General features: G+C 30.8%; 1 protein-coding gene and 1 long non-coding RNA gene across 6 annotated transcripts in view; both read right to left on the bottom strand.

Moving 5' to 3' along the window:
* rdgA (retinal degeneration A) overlaps positions 1–19009 on the bottom strand; it is a 243091-nt gene that overhangs the window by 211743 nt on the left and 12339 nt on the right. The gene's annotated exons all lie outside the window — the stretch shown is intronic.
* Positions 15137–18782, bottom strand: LOC147064042 (uncharacterized). The gene is made up of 3 exons (XR_015072019.1): positions 18093–18782; positions 17462–18043; positions 15137–15552 (listed from the first exon to the last, which is right to left on the bottom strand). It is a non-coding gene; the product is annotated as an uncharacterized LOC147064042 (long non-coding RNA).

Below are 19009 nucleotides of genomic sequence, written 5' to 3' on the forward strand. Positions count from 1 at the left end.
ATTTAAAAATGTAACTTATTTTTATTGAACATACATAATTTGAAAACATTTCTGAGAAAATATATAAGCAATAGAAAAATCATTTTTAAAAAAATATGACACCCAGTAGGCCAATATTAACTCAATTTAGAAAGCGCTTCAGAGAGCATTGTAAGAGCCATTAGTTAAAATTACTCGCAATTAGATAGGATGTCTATAGCATTGCTGGCGATGTGCGTGGGCGCGAATCTCGGGAGACGCAAGTTTTATTCCTACTGGGTGTAGTATTTTTTTATAAAAGATTTTTTCTATTGGTTATATATTTACTCAGAAGTGTTTAATAAAATAAAATAAATAAAATAAACTCAAATAATGTATGTATTTAAAAATATTATTATTATTGGATGTAATCGGGAGCATGTAATCCATATTTTAGTTTTGACGTCCTTAGACTTGATATTGCCTTAATTTTGCATATGCTAATGCCATTATCATTCATAGTAAAATAACGTATAATCTATGGCACTCACTGATTTTAGGTTAAGTTGTTACGATTTATGTTTACTTTATATTTTTTACGATATTAAATAAAATGGATATGAAAAACAAACAATAATTGTGTTTTGAGAACTTAATTTTACAACACATATCATTCAATATCCAGTAGGAATAGAGTGCTTTCTTTAGAATTATGAATAATCACAGTTTACAGTCAGTTGAATAAGAAATTCATAAAATAAATATTAAAATGTTGATAAAAACATAAGAATAAAACATATTCGTCCGTGATAAATATTCTGCAAATCCGTATTGACACTTGACAATATAAAAAGTTCTCCTAGTTTTAGAATCCGACGACCAGAATATTTCGCGCGTTCTATTTTGATGCGGCGACCGAAAAATTAACTCTCCGCGGTCCGCTCACAAACAATGCGCCGCCGGCAAACACAAACACGAGAACTATCTCTGCCAAATAATTGAAAATTCGAATGCGAACATAACAGGGGTACACTGGGTATTTTCTCGTGAGATTATGTTGTTTTGCATTATCACAACTTCAATAAATAAACACCGACACAACTTTACCCGGAACATAACAAGTATATAAAAAGTGGAAACAAACTATATTTAGTTATATTTAAGTACGTTTTTTTATGAATCAGTTAGAGAAAACAAACAACAGATTCTTTTCCACGTCATAAATATCATAACTACTATACATATTCCGAATCAGTTTTCGATAAGTGTACTTTTGTAAGTGTTACATTGTGTGTTCCACTTAATTCCTATACACCACCTCATCTGCGTTTGCCATTTTCCCATCTTATTTGGTACACTGATAAAAACAATGAACTTGTCGAGATTTTCTGGACCTCACAAACCAGTAGTATTTTCGCAGAATCGCATACCACGACGCAGGCAAACAAAAGACAAATGTTCGCTTATCCTCAGTTCTTGTAATATCAGGTTTGGTTATTATGTTCTGTCCATGATATCTTCGACAGACGTTGCCAGAGCCACATTTCAAATACGATCAACAACTTGCTTTCTTTGGTTCATAAGATTCGAAAATGGAAAACACCATAAAAACAAAATGAGAGATTAAGCGTAGTGAAATAGTGAAGGCAAGAGAAAGATAAAAACTAGTCGCATTCTTAAATGAGGTGTTGGAGGCGGATACCGAAAATTTCGTGGATGAAAAAATAAACCAACAATTTCATAATCAGTCAGAATTCATGACAAACTCTTTCCGTTGTGCCTTTACTGGATTTTCCAACTGTCTGGTCATATAGTCCGAAGAGATGATGACAATTCTCCAGATGTACAGATCAAATCAAGAGTGCCATTGGGTGTTTACTGATATAGGCCCTGAATGCCGGTGAATCCGGGAGGGGTGGAGCTAAGAAGGCAGAGAAGGCTAAATTATCTGGGTCACGATTCTTAATCATGAGATCTCAACGAGGAAAAAAGATTATGTATAATTACGAGTACATTTATATTGATATCTCACTGTGAATAATATCAATAATTAATCATTGTGAATAAAAAAGTTCGCAGTATTTTACATAAATAACATTAGAATATTTTAAATTTCCTAATAGTTGCATATTTGTTTATGTTATATCCGGTGACCTATTTCTGAAACTATATCGATCTTTTAAAATCGACAACGTATCAGTAGAGACAGTAGACAAATTTGTGTGTCCGACCTGAAGTATTGCAATTACTTTAATGACCGGTCACTTGACTTGAACATGAACAGTTAATTGCAATCAAGCGAATTGTTCCAACTTACAACTCCAGTAATTTTCAACACACCTAATACTAGATAATTGGATTAAAATTTTCAATCAAATTTAAAAAAATAATGCAACAGTATTGTGTCAAGTACATATATAAAATTAAGCATTTTCTATCAATTTCTTATTTGAATTTTTAAAATAATTACTACTTACTGGCATTTACTTTCATTTTCGCATTTCTTTGAAAGCATATTTAACTGACAGAATCAAACGAATACCGTCTGATTAAATACAGAAATGTCAAAAATCTTAACAAATGCTATGTAGGTAAATCGTAAGCAGCTGGTGTCTTTAATAAATAAAATATTCATATTTATTATTATTATTATAATAATAGAATTACATAATATTAATCAATTTATCTGAGGCTATTAGTTTCAAAGTCGGTAATCTCCATATTTCGTAATTTTGAGATGATCGCAAAAAAAACCACACGAAGCACATTATTTAGGACTGCAAACAGAATATTTTCTTTTCGCAAACAATTAAAAAAGGCGAATAGCAAAATAATTCTAATTAATGAAGAATCATGCTTAAAGTTAGTTGTAAAATATAAAAAAATGGCAGCTGATGAATATCGACTTTTCAATCAGCCTCCGGTTTAATTTTATTTACTAACAAACTTAACGGAGATGCTTTTATTATTTTATGAATATAATACGATGGCAAAGTATTTACAAAATCGCAATCAAGAAAAATATCAAAAAAGTTAAAATGGAGGTTACTGGCTTAAGAACTAATAACTTCACTTTTATCTATTTTTTTAATTCAATAAGGCTGATATGAATTAAATTCAAATTCAGAATAATAATTACAAGATAAAAATAACTTTTTATATACCACGATTTTAAATTTTCTGTTGAATCATTTAAACTTGACAATTCTATGTACTTATAAATAATTTAGGACAAATAAGGCAATTGTCAACAAATCATTTTTTTGCTATTTTGCAACAAACAAACAAATATAGAATACTGAAATGTAATTTTGATTTCCATAGTAACGCACGTATATATTAATAATTTAGTTGCTAGGACCACCCCCTTAGCAACCGATAACAGTGGATTGGATTACGGCTTTCTTCCTAAATAACTTTTCATACAAAACAGAATGAACTGAAAATGAATTCAATTCTACTTAAAGATGGCTAAACGTATTAAAAGAATGCATTGGCATCGTGTTCTGATATATTCTAAAAGTTTCAAATGTCTAGCTAGTCGGGAAGTTAGTTAAAAATCGATTGTAAGATTTGTACTGGATAAACAACCACCGGACACACAAGATTACGAGCTAAGAAAAACGTGGTAATAAAATACATTTGATTTTGCAACAAATGTATTATAATGAGAGCTTTTAATTCATAGAATAATCTACCTACCTGTATATACAGTAAAAACTCAATATCTAACAATCTCGGATAGAATTAACGAGTCACTTCTAGTACTACTAGGGGAAACAAACATACTTAATAATAAATGTTAATTTTGAAGGGTTAATAAAATACATTTATAAAGGTTATGATAAGGTGCAGGCGGCGACTATGTATCTTTATGTAAATAATATATTACTGTGCATTTATGTTTTTACACATTGGACCTAAATATCTAGAAACCTAATAGTGTAATAATTCTAATTTCAGAGGAAATATCTATTTTATTAGTAGATTATTGTTTTAATATTCGGCTCTAACCATGTAACACAAAAATAATGGGAAGTGGGTTGCCTTCTGCGTGAGGCTGTAACAAGGTTTAAATCGAGAGTATGGAGAAATATGTGATAAACTTAAACGTGTTATGTTATTTTCAACAGTTACATCTGTATAATATTAATATGCATTAAGTTCGTCCAGTAAACGATCCTCGCATTCAATATTAGTAAGTATTATTTGAAAACACTCATCACGTTTTCTGTTTCTTGTATTTAATGACCTGACCGTTGTAAATAATAAGCCGAATCCGGCTTCGAAACCTCGATCCATGGCTATTATTTGCCTACCTTAACAATCTGTTCTGTGACTCAAATGGACGATTGTAGTGATGTTCACATTTTACTTCTCTTTGTCCTAGCAATATTAAGCAAATTTCCAAAAATACAGTGACGTCGAAATCCTGGTAAAATCTATCCATACAGCATACAGTATGCCTATAAAATAGGTCAAGGCAATATTTTCTGTTTGAAACGGACATGGAGAAGAGGGAAATGTAATTAAACAAATAAGGCTAAACTTAGTACAACGCAGTAAACTTGAGTAAACCACATCCACATGTATTTTTTGGCGTAAGGAAAATCTATTCCTAATTTGAAAACAGTTGTGACCATTTATCGTTTAGGTAGGTATATAAGTAAGATTACTTATAAATTTTAATTGGTAAAAGTAAGGTACATAATATTCAAAAATGCAGTGACTGATATGTTCAGTGTATTGTATTCTTTAGATTTTAGAAGACTAATTTTTTTTCAAAAGAACAAAAAAACAACGAATTGCCGTTGGTAACTTACTGGTGTTGAGCCATTCGTTCTAATCCTATTCAAAAGGAATGAAGGCGGAAGAAAATTATATAAAAACCCCATTTATTTGGGTACATAATAGCTAAAATTTTCCAACCTCTTTGGCATAAACCAAAAAATACATATTCACTAGGTATTGTATATGTTAATAAATAAATACAATCCTAGATATTATTATGTAACATTTATTTCTTCCGGATTTTCGTTAATTATCCGAAATTTGACAATTTAAACTCAGTTGAATAGTATATTATGCCGCGTCCAGACGCCAAAAAGATATTGAAAAATTATCAATTGAAATCCCAATTTAAGTACCTATGTAGGTAGTTATCAATTGCGTCCAGCATGCAAATTGTCGATGGCCTCTTATACGAAATAATTTGTGCCAATTTTCATGACATTTATGAGTCATAAACACGCTGTTTATTACAATCGTCTGAGAACCTGCATTATGTCTGCACTTTGGCAATGCTAAGAATGAACACTTAAATTTGTTCTTAACAACATTATTACAAGATAATGTTATTTTATTGGTAAAATATTATAATCCAGAAATAACTCTAAAATTACCGTAGCATCTACATATTTATATAAATGGGGGTAACCGACTAATAGTATTCACATATTATGTACTTTGGTTTGTATGTAGGTATATATTACTTAAATTTAAGGCATGTTAATAGCAATTACACTTATCATATATTTTTTAAATATATAATTAATATATTGTCCATAAAACCCTAGGGCTTCGGCCACATAGGCAGGTACTTCGCTAGTGCTGAGCTAGGTGCTATGCTTGTCTACTAAAACCACTCCTGCCACATTGCACGCTACGTGCTTAGGTACAAATTCATTTGAGATTTGGGAACGCTCAAGTCAACAACGATATTATGTTACTCTCAAAACTAACTAAAAAGCTACTTCTCACAGAGAATTTAAGTTTAAAATTTCGAAAGTCTCAAATTTGAACTTGTTGGGTGCATAATGTCAATTATTCATCCCATGCGTCATTATTCATAACCTCAAAATATACGTTGTTTGACGTTTATCATACTTAAGAAACATAGACAATCTTGCAAAATCTATAGATAATGGCAAAATCACTAGGTGACACAATAAAAATAACCAACACGTTTGTTCCCCGGGAGACTCACGAGGTGACTCATAATCACGTAGCGAGGCGCGAAGCGTACAGTGTGACCATTGCGATAGTATAGTATGCGCCCGTTCACTAGGATATGTCACATAGCACGTAGTCACCAAGCAAGGCTCCTGCCTATGTGGCCTTAGCCTAACCGTTCGAGCGCCGCGATAGATACAGACGACAGCGACGGAACGACACAACTACTTTTGGAGATGTAATTCAGGCTGTAGCGCCGCAAGAATTTGCTGTCTAACGCGACACTACTTCTATATCCAATACTGTCGCCTTTTACGGTAACCTGCTTGTGTTCCGTGCTCGAACGGTTAACTATATTATACTTAATTCAAGTCGTAATTATTAGGTTATTTTAATCGAATTATGAATAAAAAATATGTATTAATTACCAATCACTATATTATGTAGCTAACTAAAGAATTAACGGGAACCAAACAATATCTTGAAAAACCCTTCATCTGACAGATGGAGCTTTCTCTAGGTTCCCTGTACAAATCTTTGAAACAAGTTCCAATTTGGCATAAGTGCAATTTTTCTATACAAACCTAAAGATCTCCTCGGAGTTTAAATGAAAATTAGTAGGTTAACTTTACTTATATATATCAACATCTTTGGTGGTACTATAACGACTGTTATTTATCTTCCGTAGGCATTGCTTTGATCGAATGGTCTTTGCTACCCGAAATTTCACCGTACTATAAATATTATATAGCATATTCAATTTTGAAGCTCAAGTAAATACATACAAATTAATTATACCGTATCTACGTTCGGTTACAATAAAAATAGAGAAATAACTTAACGCTATACTTCAGCTGAGGCATGGTCTAAGAAGATCGTGACTAGGCGATGCGCGGATTGTGCAAATGACAGAGCCGAACGAAATATAATTTGTCATAAAAATTCAACATGCGTCCTTTTAATGTTATGTTTATTATTATATTCGTATTAATATATTATAATATATTATAATATATTATAATAATAATAGTATATTCATTGACATGCTTTCTTTTTCAAGTACATGCGGAAAGTTTTTAGTCATCTTTACATGATTTAAGAATATATTCCTCCGACGCCATCACAAAACAAATTGACGTGCGAACAGGTCGACTATCGCTCTCCGACTGGCAACGCGGCCGAAATTACGTCCCACATACTGTTGAAAATTATTTGCCGTTTCACTTATGTACGCTCATAACCATATAACGCAGTGTGTTTAAAGTTAGTGGTAGGTACTTACCTACTATTTTCTTGAAAAAATCAGACTTTCTTAAGGCTTTTTTTAAGTTTGATAACTTCGCAATAAAAGAGAATGTTAGATAATATGAACATGGGGAATATAACTTTATTATACCTAATAATAGTACGATACGAAAATTATCGCTGCATCTAGGGACTTCAAATAAAGTAATTTTGCTATCGTTGGCACAACGCACTAAACGTGTTATTCTGTATAACATTATTTCTACAAAAAAAATGTACCTATCTAGTGAATTTATATTGCTGCGAAGCTCGCCGGCGTTATAATTTAAATCCACACAATCACTGGACAAACATTATGTGTGAATACGTCAATTAATTGAGGGCCTAAATTGGATTGGTCGCAAGACCTGCGCGCAGTAACCGTAGTTTATTGAAGTCGTTTCCTCGGTTTGACGACACGATCGCGTGGAAGTGGGGTATTGACGAGTTAGCTTGACGAGTCTTATCAATCACTTATCAGGCAATGAAGAGCTGCCGACGACAGCGCACCACGCACGCGTCTCTCAGCACGCCTATGAAGATGGCAGGTGATTTAAAAATAGACACAAATGCCTGCAACAGATACGTTAATTTAAATTGAAGTATATGCACGTACCTACATAATAATAATTTTTGATCACTTCCTTACCGCTATTAATTATTAATTTCGTTATTTAAAATATATGTAAATAGAAGTTTCCAAAGTATTATACCTAATACATCAAAATACTGTTTACTACAACTACCTAAATAATATAATATCGTTAGAATTTTATTATGGACTTGTACAAATTCTCATTTCACTTTGAAATCTTTCATGAAACCTTACACAAAAATGAATGTCGAACTACGACATTGATATGATATTAATTACATATAATATAAAATCAATTTACCTGTATATTATATAATGTAACTAAATATAATAAATTAGTGAATAAAATATTAAATTCCATGAACTTTAGGAACATTTACATGAAAGTAATAAGGTGGTGTATTCGTTTACCATTTCATTAGATTTCTCTTACCTTTCTTTTGAAATCATTTATAGATTAGATAACTGTTAATGATTAACTATAATTTGAATTGTATTGATAGTTACCTTTACAAATAATGAAAACTTATATTATGACACATTTCTCGTCATGGAAATGGAAGAGAATTATTATTTTTTTAAAGAAAAAAACTATTAGTATGGTTTTAAGTGACAAAGGCTACATACTCACGTATAAAGTACGAAACTACGAGTATTATAATAACTTCATGAATATTAAAGTTATCAATTAAAATATCTACACATTTTTTTTCATTAATTAACACTCACTTTAGAAAGAAAACAAACCTTCTAATATGTAGTAAGAAGGTAATAAGTAAATATGTGCAGACCATTTGCAGAGCTAAAATGTGTAGAATAAATACAACCCACTCAGTTATAACACACACATTAAATATTTAATATTTAATATTATATCAGCTAATAATTAATAGAAACCATTGAATTGTTAAATTACGCACGTTGATAAAATTGGATCAGTTTAGTCTGAGCGGAGAATAGTTAAATAATTAGAATTTTATCTATGGTGAGGTAAAAGAGAATTTACTAGTAATTAATCGAGATTTTTTTTGATAGTTACATTATAAGAAAATAAACCAGAGATATCCCTAAGGGTACTTAGGTACTCTTCTGGACAGAGAGTGAGGTGTGGTAAATTCAGAATAGTAATGTCCCAAGTGAGATGAAAGCCGATTGTAGACACTCGGCCATTCACTAAGTTTATCGAATGATAGTGAACTCCTCGTGGTATCATAAAATGAGAGGAAAAGCAAAATCGTGTTATATTCAAGGTCAGATCAATACGCCTTACAAGTTAAGTTTTTGTTCTCGATAAAGTATTTTCTCATTAAGTGAATTTCCAAGTAATTACGTACCTACAAATATTATACCAATATAATACTACTATATTGTTCACCTAAGTACTTATAAACCTACGTAGGTACTTGACAGAACTGTTGAATAAATCTTTGGCATCAGACAACGTGCAAAACATGTAATCTTGTCTATAGGTGCAATTCTTTAAAAATAATATAATACAATACCTTTATTATTATTAGGTATGAGATTGATCACATTCTGATGAGGTATCTATAACATAATATGTATGTTTAGGATAAATGTTTGATGGTCATTCATACCTTCTCTTAGGTCCATGCTTTGAATCTAAAGATGAAATTTTAAAATAATGTGTAAACGCAACAGAAGTGAAATTGTTTTTAATGACAATTATATTTAGATTATAATATATTTGATTACATATTATACTTGATTCCCTTTCTGAAAGTGAGCCAATTTATTGGCATAACAATGAGATCGACAAGGGTTGAATTTAGGCACCCGTAGTCCACCTCATAATTTATGCGTCATCTGACCACTTTATCTACCCGTGATAAATTTTTTCGAGTATGTTATTCGATGATGGTTGCATTTTGGAGCGCGCTCTCCTACCCACACCCCACCACTCCACCAATACTGTCTGACTACCTTATCTAGTGCGCTATTTTGAAAAAATATTATCTTGTAACATCGCAACCTTTCAATAAAACAAAATAGTAACTGTAGTGTATAAGATTATAAGGTGTCAAGTTTCATCAATATTGGTAATTAGTTTTGAGTTATAGCCGAATGAAATCGTGACACTTTTCGTGGCTCAGCTGAAACGGATCCACTCCATATTGTTCCTAAAGAAAATTCACTTCACAAGCTTTAAGACTTTGAAAGCGGACATTCCGTAACTCCTACTTATTATATTATTTTGTCGAATTCAGTACGATATACCATTCTAAAATGGATTCTACCAAGTACATGATATCTAAATTATTCGTTAAAAAATAAACAAATTTTCCTTCGTTTTAATAATACATCATCATCGCTGTGATCAAAAATTCTGTTTGTAGAAGACTGTTGGCGAAAACGAGGCAAATGTGTTAAAGCTACTCGCTTAATATATATAGGTATATATATTATAACGAAAGGCGTAATTAAATGTGCTGCCTACAATAATTATTATTAATGTTTTCCAGAATTAATATTAAGTGTTCAAAAACATAACAAGTATAAAATCAAATATGAATAAACGAGTAAGTTAACGAATCGTTTGGTTCCTTCTAATTAAATAAGTAGATAAGAACCTCACAATCGAAAATTTATAACAAGCTTTTTAAGATATTAAATTATATTTTGAGTACCTACCAAGCTTTTTCATAGCATTCTGTTTCTAGTTTCGATTATAGTATTTGACAGGTGTACTATATACACTAGGTTTGATACTTCTTAACATTTACTTTTATAATTTCAATGCTTCTTAATGTATTTTATGTTGTATGTATATGTAGTAACCATGTCAATAATGTCAATTATTAATGAATGAACATGTCACTACGTAACTTCGAGCCGTTTTTATAGAAGCAATTATTTCACTCACTCCAAAAATAAGTTAACAATTCCCAACAATGCATCAATATCGAATTATCAGAAGAAAACCAGATTTTATGGATTGAAGCAATAATAATCATGTAGGTAAGACATGGTTTATACAAAAAAAAACTCTGAATATTGGATAGCAAACACATCTTACTTTTATTATAATTATTTACATACTTAATTATTCACAAAAAGAAAGATAGAATCGTATTTAATTGTATTCATAAAATAGTGTCTCGAAACTCCGTTATTCACTCAAGTTTCCTTTTAAGTAAGACTCAAACACTATCATTACGATCAGATTCAAAATATGAAAATCTATCATTTTTAAGTAAATACGTTATAGAATTGCGCCCCTCAATAATTCTTTATTTAATACATTTGTAAGTACCATAGGTACGTGGATTTCAAAAAATATTGTCGTTTAGCAATCTTCCTGCGGTTTCCCCCACAGCATACAGTACCTAGTTCCGCCAAATGTTTTTAAGTACATATTGGTATTATCATACTGCTCGTCTTACGTGAGCGACGTCGGCAAAGCGACGAGCGGCACGCGCAACTCAAACGTATAAACGTACAACCAAAAAAAGACTGTTTACGAACATTTTCACTTTTTAATTCACAATTTTAGATTTTATGGATTCAACTAATCGATAATAATCATATTTCTTCAAATGCACCACGGCCCCCACAAAGAAGGCGGTATAGGGATCTAGCCTATAGGGCTCGAGGTACGGGGAACCCAACATGTCAAATCGACCAAATAATTGAAATGAATAAAAGGAGATATAAAAATATTTTTCTAAAAAATAGTTGTAAAATCCTAGTTTTTTTTTTTCGACCATGTCCGATCCTAATAGGGTCATATGGGCCTCCACAGAGTAGAGGTTTGTATTAATAGATTTTATTTTTTACGAGAAATGGATGCCACAATGGAGCCACTTGCTCAACCTATTAGGTCCATACCCTGACAGACAAAAATTGAAAAACAATATGTGTACTTGCCAGACCCAGGATTTGAACCTGGGACCCACGGCGTTATAGTCCAACGTTTAAGCCGCGCGGCCACCGTGGGTGTGAACCTGGTGTGTACCTACTTATAATATACAATTATTATTAATTTTTGATTATTGTCTGTCGATAGTTAAACATTTTCAATCAAATTGAACTTTTATTCTGAACAAACACTGCAATTGTCAGATATTATATAAATCTTATCTGGAAAAACCAGTTTGACGACATCGTGAAAGCGAAATCTTTTTTTTTCTGTTATTCCTTGTTCATTGGTTTCCTTTACCAAACTATTGATAAGACAAGTTGCGTTGATATATTTAGTTCCACAGATCGCCGTTAAGGCTTCTGCAGCTATGACAAAATAGTATGGCTATACCCTATCCTGGAAAAATCTATAAGATTTGGTTGATAAAATGTTCTTAAAACTGAACTTTGTTAATATTGGTAATATTATGTTTAAAAACAAAGAAGTCGTCATTTTTGGTTTTGTAATAATATATACAAACAATAATAAGGAATGATTATGTAAAAAAGCTGTTGTACGTAATATATTCACGTAAGATGTACCTACATAACAGTTGCTAAATAAACAATGTTCTTTGTTTAAAATTGTTGTAATCTCACACTCGGTGTTTGATTTTGGACACTCAAAGAAAAAGCAAAGTTTAATCAATTCGCCCTTCGCGATGTTAAGATAAATGAATGCGTTCACGTCTTCGGAGCTATATTTTGGTTCGATTACATTGCACGGAAACGCCTCGGGGTGAGTGTCAATTAAGATTGGTAGGTAAGCTCAACGTGGGTATAGCGATAGATATTGTAGTATTATACACAACCAGCTACGAATGTTTCCAATATAGTAAGGATGTAGGCTTTTATCTAAAAATAAAACATGCTATTATCTCAGATCAAATCGAATAAAAATAGAATGGATTAAAAAAGTCTATGGGTTTATTTATAGATTGATTTTTTGCGAGGGCAGCTTTCAGAATTACTCGATTGATATTTAAAACTGATATAATGTCAGATTGACATAAGATTTTTAAGAATAAGTAAAATAATAGTGTCTCGAAACACCATTATTCACTCAAGTTTCCTTTTAAGTAAGACTCAAAACACTAACACTATTATCAGGTTCAAAATATGAAAATCTAACATTTTTAAGTAAATGCGTTTTGGAATTGCACCCTTGAATAATTCTTTATTTAAGACATTTTGTAAGTTACCATACGCCACTTTCAAACATATTTATCGTTTAGCAATATTCTTGTGGCTTCCCAAAGCAAGGCAGCATAGAGTAGTTCCGCCAAATGTTTTTAGGTGCATATTAGTATTATCCTCCAGAATCCGGTTGACTTGAAGAAGATTCATACAAATCTGACACTTTCCAGAACCATCCGTACCAGGCCGTTGAGCCAGACCAAACATGAAGAGGATCTCAATAGTCTATCTATGGTATGGTCCCTTATCTTCCCATTGTTGATACAACACCAGGTTCAAAGTATACATGGAAATCGTTATACGTTATCTAAGATAAGTACTAAACACTAACACTCAATGAAACAAAGAAAGAAGTTAATTTTGTTCGGAGAGAAAAATCTCAGATAACGCAGTTATTAAGTATCTATATATGTTCAAATCCCACTCGGTACAAGATATTTACTTGGATTTTATAAAATGTATGTTTCTGAGGTTTCTTTTCAAAATTATGTATTTGAGTAATTTTTTTGGTTAATTTAGAACATATTATGAACAACAAAATATATCGAACACATGCGTCTTACTTTCACCATAAAGACTAATTTCGGATAGTTTCCAAGATGACGTGTAATTATGTTATTATGATAATGCACGTTGTTATTTTCAATAGAAACCTAACGGAAAAACTCGAACACTACGATAAGTTATGGTTTCATTGACATAATAATATGGTTGATCACCTAATAAGATTCAATTATATTGTACAAATAATATTAAAACAAATGCCTAGATATAACTTGAATAATCGATCTGCATAATATCTACTAACGTTGAAAGATAAATTTACATTCCTTTCTAAGAAATTTTAAATACAAAAAAATTGACTTGGTTTTTCTAAGTAATATTATCAGTTAGTTTATAAAGTAGATTATACTAAAATAATATTTAAATAAATTTATGTGCAATGATTTTCCAAGAATAAATATAATCCCGAGGTAAACTAAATTATACTCTTGCGAGTCTTGAGTCCGTGGATTAATATTAACTTTAGCATAAGGGAATAATAATATATTCCAAGTTAGCTAATTAATGTAAAAACTTCTCTTTTCCATTATAATTGTGATTGAATTGAAATGAAATTGAATCGTTTTTAACACTATATTCTACATAAACCCTTTTTTATCTTTTTCAAAGTATAGGTAGTCCATTATTTTTTTATAATAATTTAAAAGATGTCTTAATTCAAGACTTTTACGTGTTTCCTTACATATTTTCATTTTGTTGTAAATACAAATATATACCTAGGTACGCACATCAGACATATTAAAAATAATTTCTTCATATTAATATGTCATGTCGGATATTAGAAGGAATGAAAGTAATATATTTCAAAATTGATGATTGATGAATTGATGAAACGTACCTAAGATTTCTTTTGTAATATTTCTTGCAAACACAATTCAAAATTCTCCTGAAGCTGAAAATAGATTCTTTGTACAGTATAGAATAAAATTCACGAGATTTTAATATCGTAAAAAATTTAATACTCTTTTATGAATATGACATCAATTAAATATGAAAATATTTTATATATGAATACGAAAAACAAAATTTATACGCAGTATGTACCTGATGTTGATATTCCAAGCATTTGAAATATGTTGTAGCTTACCTTTAAAATAAATACAAAAACAAATAAGATAAAAGCGTAAAATTCTTTGGTAAAGATATAAAACCTGTTCACCTTTAGAAGGTGGAAAACAGATAAATTGACAGGAGAAATCGGAGCCCACAGAATAAAAGTTTAAAAATACCAAAATACTTAGAGCTTTCTTTTTAGGAGTAAGAAAACATTTTTGGATATAAACGAAATTCGCGATCAAATAACAGCCATTTACAAAAATAAGGTCACGGAAAATTTTAAAGTAGGCAACAAAGTAAAGCTAAGCTGGTACAAACTAGCTTAATAAGTATATTAAAAATAAATTATGGATAGTTCTTTCATAATTATTGACTGGGGAAAATATGCGAGTTGGCCTAGAATAAATAATTGTCTGTGAAAAAGTTTTTGTGTTATGCAATTAAGTGGATAACTTTTTGAATATTTAGTGGTGACTATTTACATTATGTAGGCAATTAGTACGTAAGTAGGTACACTTATTCCTTAGTGGGAATTAATTAAGACGATTTGTCTAGCTAATCTCACCGAAGTGCGCCATTTTTAATACTGGTTAGTTGTGTTTTTTTTTTAAATAAATTTGGCAACATTTGTTAGTACCCACATGATTTTTTTAAATAATATTAATACATACTTCTAACATTAAGTAATTTAGCCTAATACATACCTACATAATTATATAAACGAAAAATGTGAGTGATTGATATAATTATAAAAACTACATATTATTCAATAATAATAATAATTGTTATTCTCTTTTCGCACACATGCTATTTTTTTATTTGTGATCTTTTCATATTAACTGTATCAAATGAATCACTCTATATCTACGTGGAAACTTCACTGGTACGTTTTTATTTATTTATCTTTATACCTATGCTTTTACTTTTTGCTGCTTAAGAATAATTAAAAATACACAATTTATGTGTATTTTTTTCCGAATAAAATCAACAAATAAACATACAATCATATTGCTAGTGACTTTGCACTTCGTCGCTATAGGATTTGTTTCCCGAATAGACCAAATGTCAATTTTTCAGGAGACGAAAAACAAATTTCATTGTCGTATTATGAAATATCAGTAGATGTATCAATCATTTTTTCTACACTGTATGATTGCAACATTATCTAAGAATAGATTCCAAGAATAATATACTGGTATAAATCAGTAAATGCACAGAAAAAACGTTTTATTTACAAGTACTCGTTGTGGATATTCGGGAAATTTTTAGCGCTTCCTCAGAATAATGGATATTCGGGACAAAACAAGGACGTTCGGGACTTAAGACCGTAGCGTATTGCTGCACGGCCCACGGATTACTGAGTGGTCAAAAAGTACGCACCTCAAATGTTATATTTATTTACACGATAATTGTTAATGATTACTTTTACTATTTAAATACCTAATGATCGTAATAACCCAAGTTCGTAGGTAATAATAACATGCGGCATTCGCTTTTTTCGGTTTTTTTCGTAATAAGTAATAAAATAGTTTTTAGTAATCTTTTTTTTTTATTCAACGAATAATTCACAAGATTTAAGAATGTACCATTCTAATTATTGAACATACATAATTTTTAAAATCACTTCTGAGAAAATATATTATAACCAATAGAAAAAATCTTTTTGAAAAAAGTAAGACACCCGGCAGGAATCGTCCCTGCATCTTCTGGGTTTACGACCCAGTCCACAAATTATCCACTATGCTACGAGGTGACATACTTATGACGACAAACTTTAACTATTGGCCTTTTAATACCTGCTCATCAGTATTCTTCAAAATCAAGCGACTATCGGCGATCGGTTTTGGTTTATTAAATAAAAGTAGGTATCTACTACTTCAATTGCTAACCGACGTCACGGATTTCTCCAATATTTTATGATGGTACTTACTCGTACTTGCTAACAATTTTATATTAATACTTTTTCCAAAAAAAAAAAAAACTATGTATATTATTATATCTATATATTTCTATAATTAACAATTAAACTTATTACAAACCACCAAATAAATATTATATATTTACTATTGGAATGACAATACAAAATATTAGCATCTATAAATTAATTACCATTGGCTGCTAATATTAGGTAGGTACCAATATCCTAAGTATATAATATTTACCAAATAAATAGTTACTAACATACATATTAAATTAAATTAACTATCAGTGCATTCAAAAATAAATAATAGCATAGAAATACCTAGATTAAAAGTAAAATAAAGACAAACAATGTTTAATTAATAATAATTTGAAATAATAATTATTTTTTACGTCATAGTAGTTGCCGGGTCACACTGTAGAATTCATATAACCGTTGGGATTTTGTGTCATTTATCAAAACAAAATGCAGTTATTTAGGTTAAAATACTCACTTCCATAACTTTACTATAAGTTCAGGACGAACTGGTGATGTATCAGCTATAAATGATCTCTTCAAATTTGATGAATTCACTATTAAAACAATAGTAACTTTAAAAACAATATCAATAACACGAAATTTGAAAGAGCATTCCGGACGGCCGAAAAATATGAAAGTGGGCGTGATTGTTTTAGAGCTGGACAGCGTGAATGTGGGAGCGAGATGCACGGCGTCAGCGCGGTTTGATTGGCTAAAAGTCATATTCGGCAAATAAAAACTCAGCCAGAGATTTATTTCGACCGAAATTAACTTGGATATTCAGGTACGAATAGTTGGACATTCGGGAGAACAACACGGAGTAATTGTAACTTAACATGGCGTATTCGGGTTTTTCAAAAAAATATCTCTGTTCCTAGATAAAAATATATTGTTTTTATAAATGATTTCGGTAGAGTTCGATAAAAGAAATTGAACTGTATTAAAATGTCGATTTCGACAAAAATGGATATTCGGGAAACAAATCCTATAGCGACGACTTGTTATTTGGGAAATACGGGGCTAATCACGCTCGATAGAAGAATCCCTCGTACTTTTTTGGTCAATATGGTTGGTTACTTGTGATCATTCTAAATAATCTAAATACCTAGTGATTTATCAATTAGCTAATAATAGTACATAGGTACAACGTATTTTTAAAGATGCCTGTACATGATGACTCAGACTGAAACGAGGCAAAATGTAGAAATTATTATCAGTGGTACTTAAGTGAATATTGCAAAAAAAAAATATCAACGGGTATTGTATTGTATTGTAACCGATAATACTACTCTTTTAACCATACAATAGTACTTACATCAGATACAAAAAAAATATTCTATTATGATTATTATGTTGAATTGTATTTAATTTAAATTTCCTGAACATTTTCATATCGACGGTTAAGCACTAAAATTACGTTTTAGGAAATCATTCAAGCATGTGGCGATAAAGCAGCTCTACGAGCTTGTATGCAAATCAGAGTTAAAAGATTTCAATCGGGTTGCGGAACCATTAATATGGTAACAGATATGAATGAAGTTTGATGGTAGAAATAAGAGAGAGATTTAGATGTAATGCTGAACAGATCATGGTGCTATTTTTTCATTACGGTAAAAAAATTCACACTAATCTTCCAGTCATCGTAATTAATGACATACCTGAATTTATAATAATAGTTAGGTACCCTTTTTTCAATCAACTTATACGCCGACCATGCATGTAATCTAAAATTATAGGGAACTATAAATAATACTTATATGTATATGTACTTATTGTATTATAAACGTTGGATGTAGGTACATTGTAACTGCTAAACGTTATTGAAAATAAAAACGAATTTTTATTGCAAAATACGTCACTGCAAGTCAATTCATTATATTTCATATTAATTGGCAGAGTATGTATTTATAACGCAAATACAATCAGTAGTAAACGTATTTTTATTATTAAATATATTAGCACCGGATATGATAGAGATAGATAAATCTAAGTACTCATCATCACTAAATCTGACAGGAAATTGGGTCAATATTAATTAGTATACAATTCTAATACTTGTACCTTCCAGATTTGGCTCCGGAGAGTATAGTGCCATTATACATTGAATATTTGCGTCAATTTGCATTACAATAAAATGTGACCACCGAGATGTGGAGGTGGTATCATCAACAAGAATAACGTCACGACACTCGGCAAATACACCGTTTATTTTTACGCCACGGTATTATTGAAATGAAAAGTTTCAAGCTTCGTGAAATCAAAGCAGAAAATAATTTTGTGTATAAGTAGATATCCATGCATTATTTTCCCAATAACCATACATTGTTTTTATATTAAATAGTTTAACTGTACCTAGCAATGATTTTTCTTACACAAAACGCCACATTTGTCCTTAAATACCCTTCCAAAGAAGTGTCCTTTTTCAAGCAACCATTCACACGACATACACCTAATTTTTGAAATGGACTTTGTAAGACTAGGTGAATTAAAAGGTTTTATAATTTTATTATATTTTTTTGTATAATTGACCGTACGTAAAATCT

This window comes from Rhyacophila brunnea, unplaced genomic scaffold, assembly GCF_057557595.1.
Source record: "Rhyacophila brunnea isolate RB1 unplaced genomic scaffold, BYU_Rbru_1.0 scaffold_8, whole genome shotgun sequence".
NCBI lineage: Eukaryota > Metazoa > Arthropoda > Insecta > Trichoptera > Rhyacophilidae > Rhyacophila > Rhyacophila brunnea.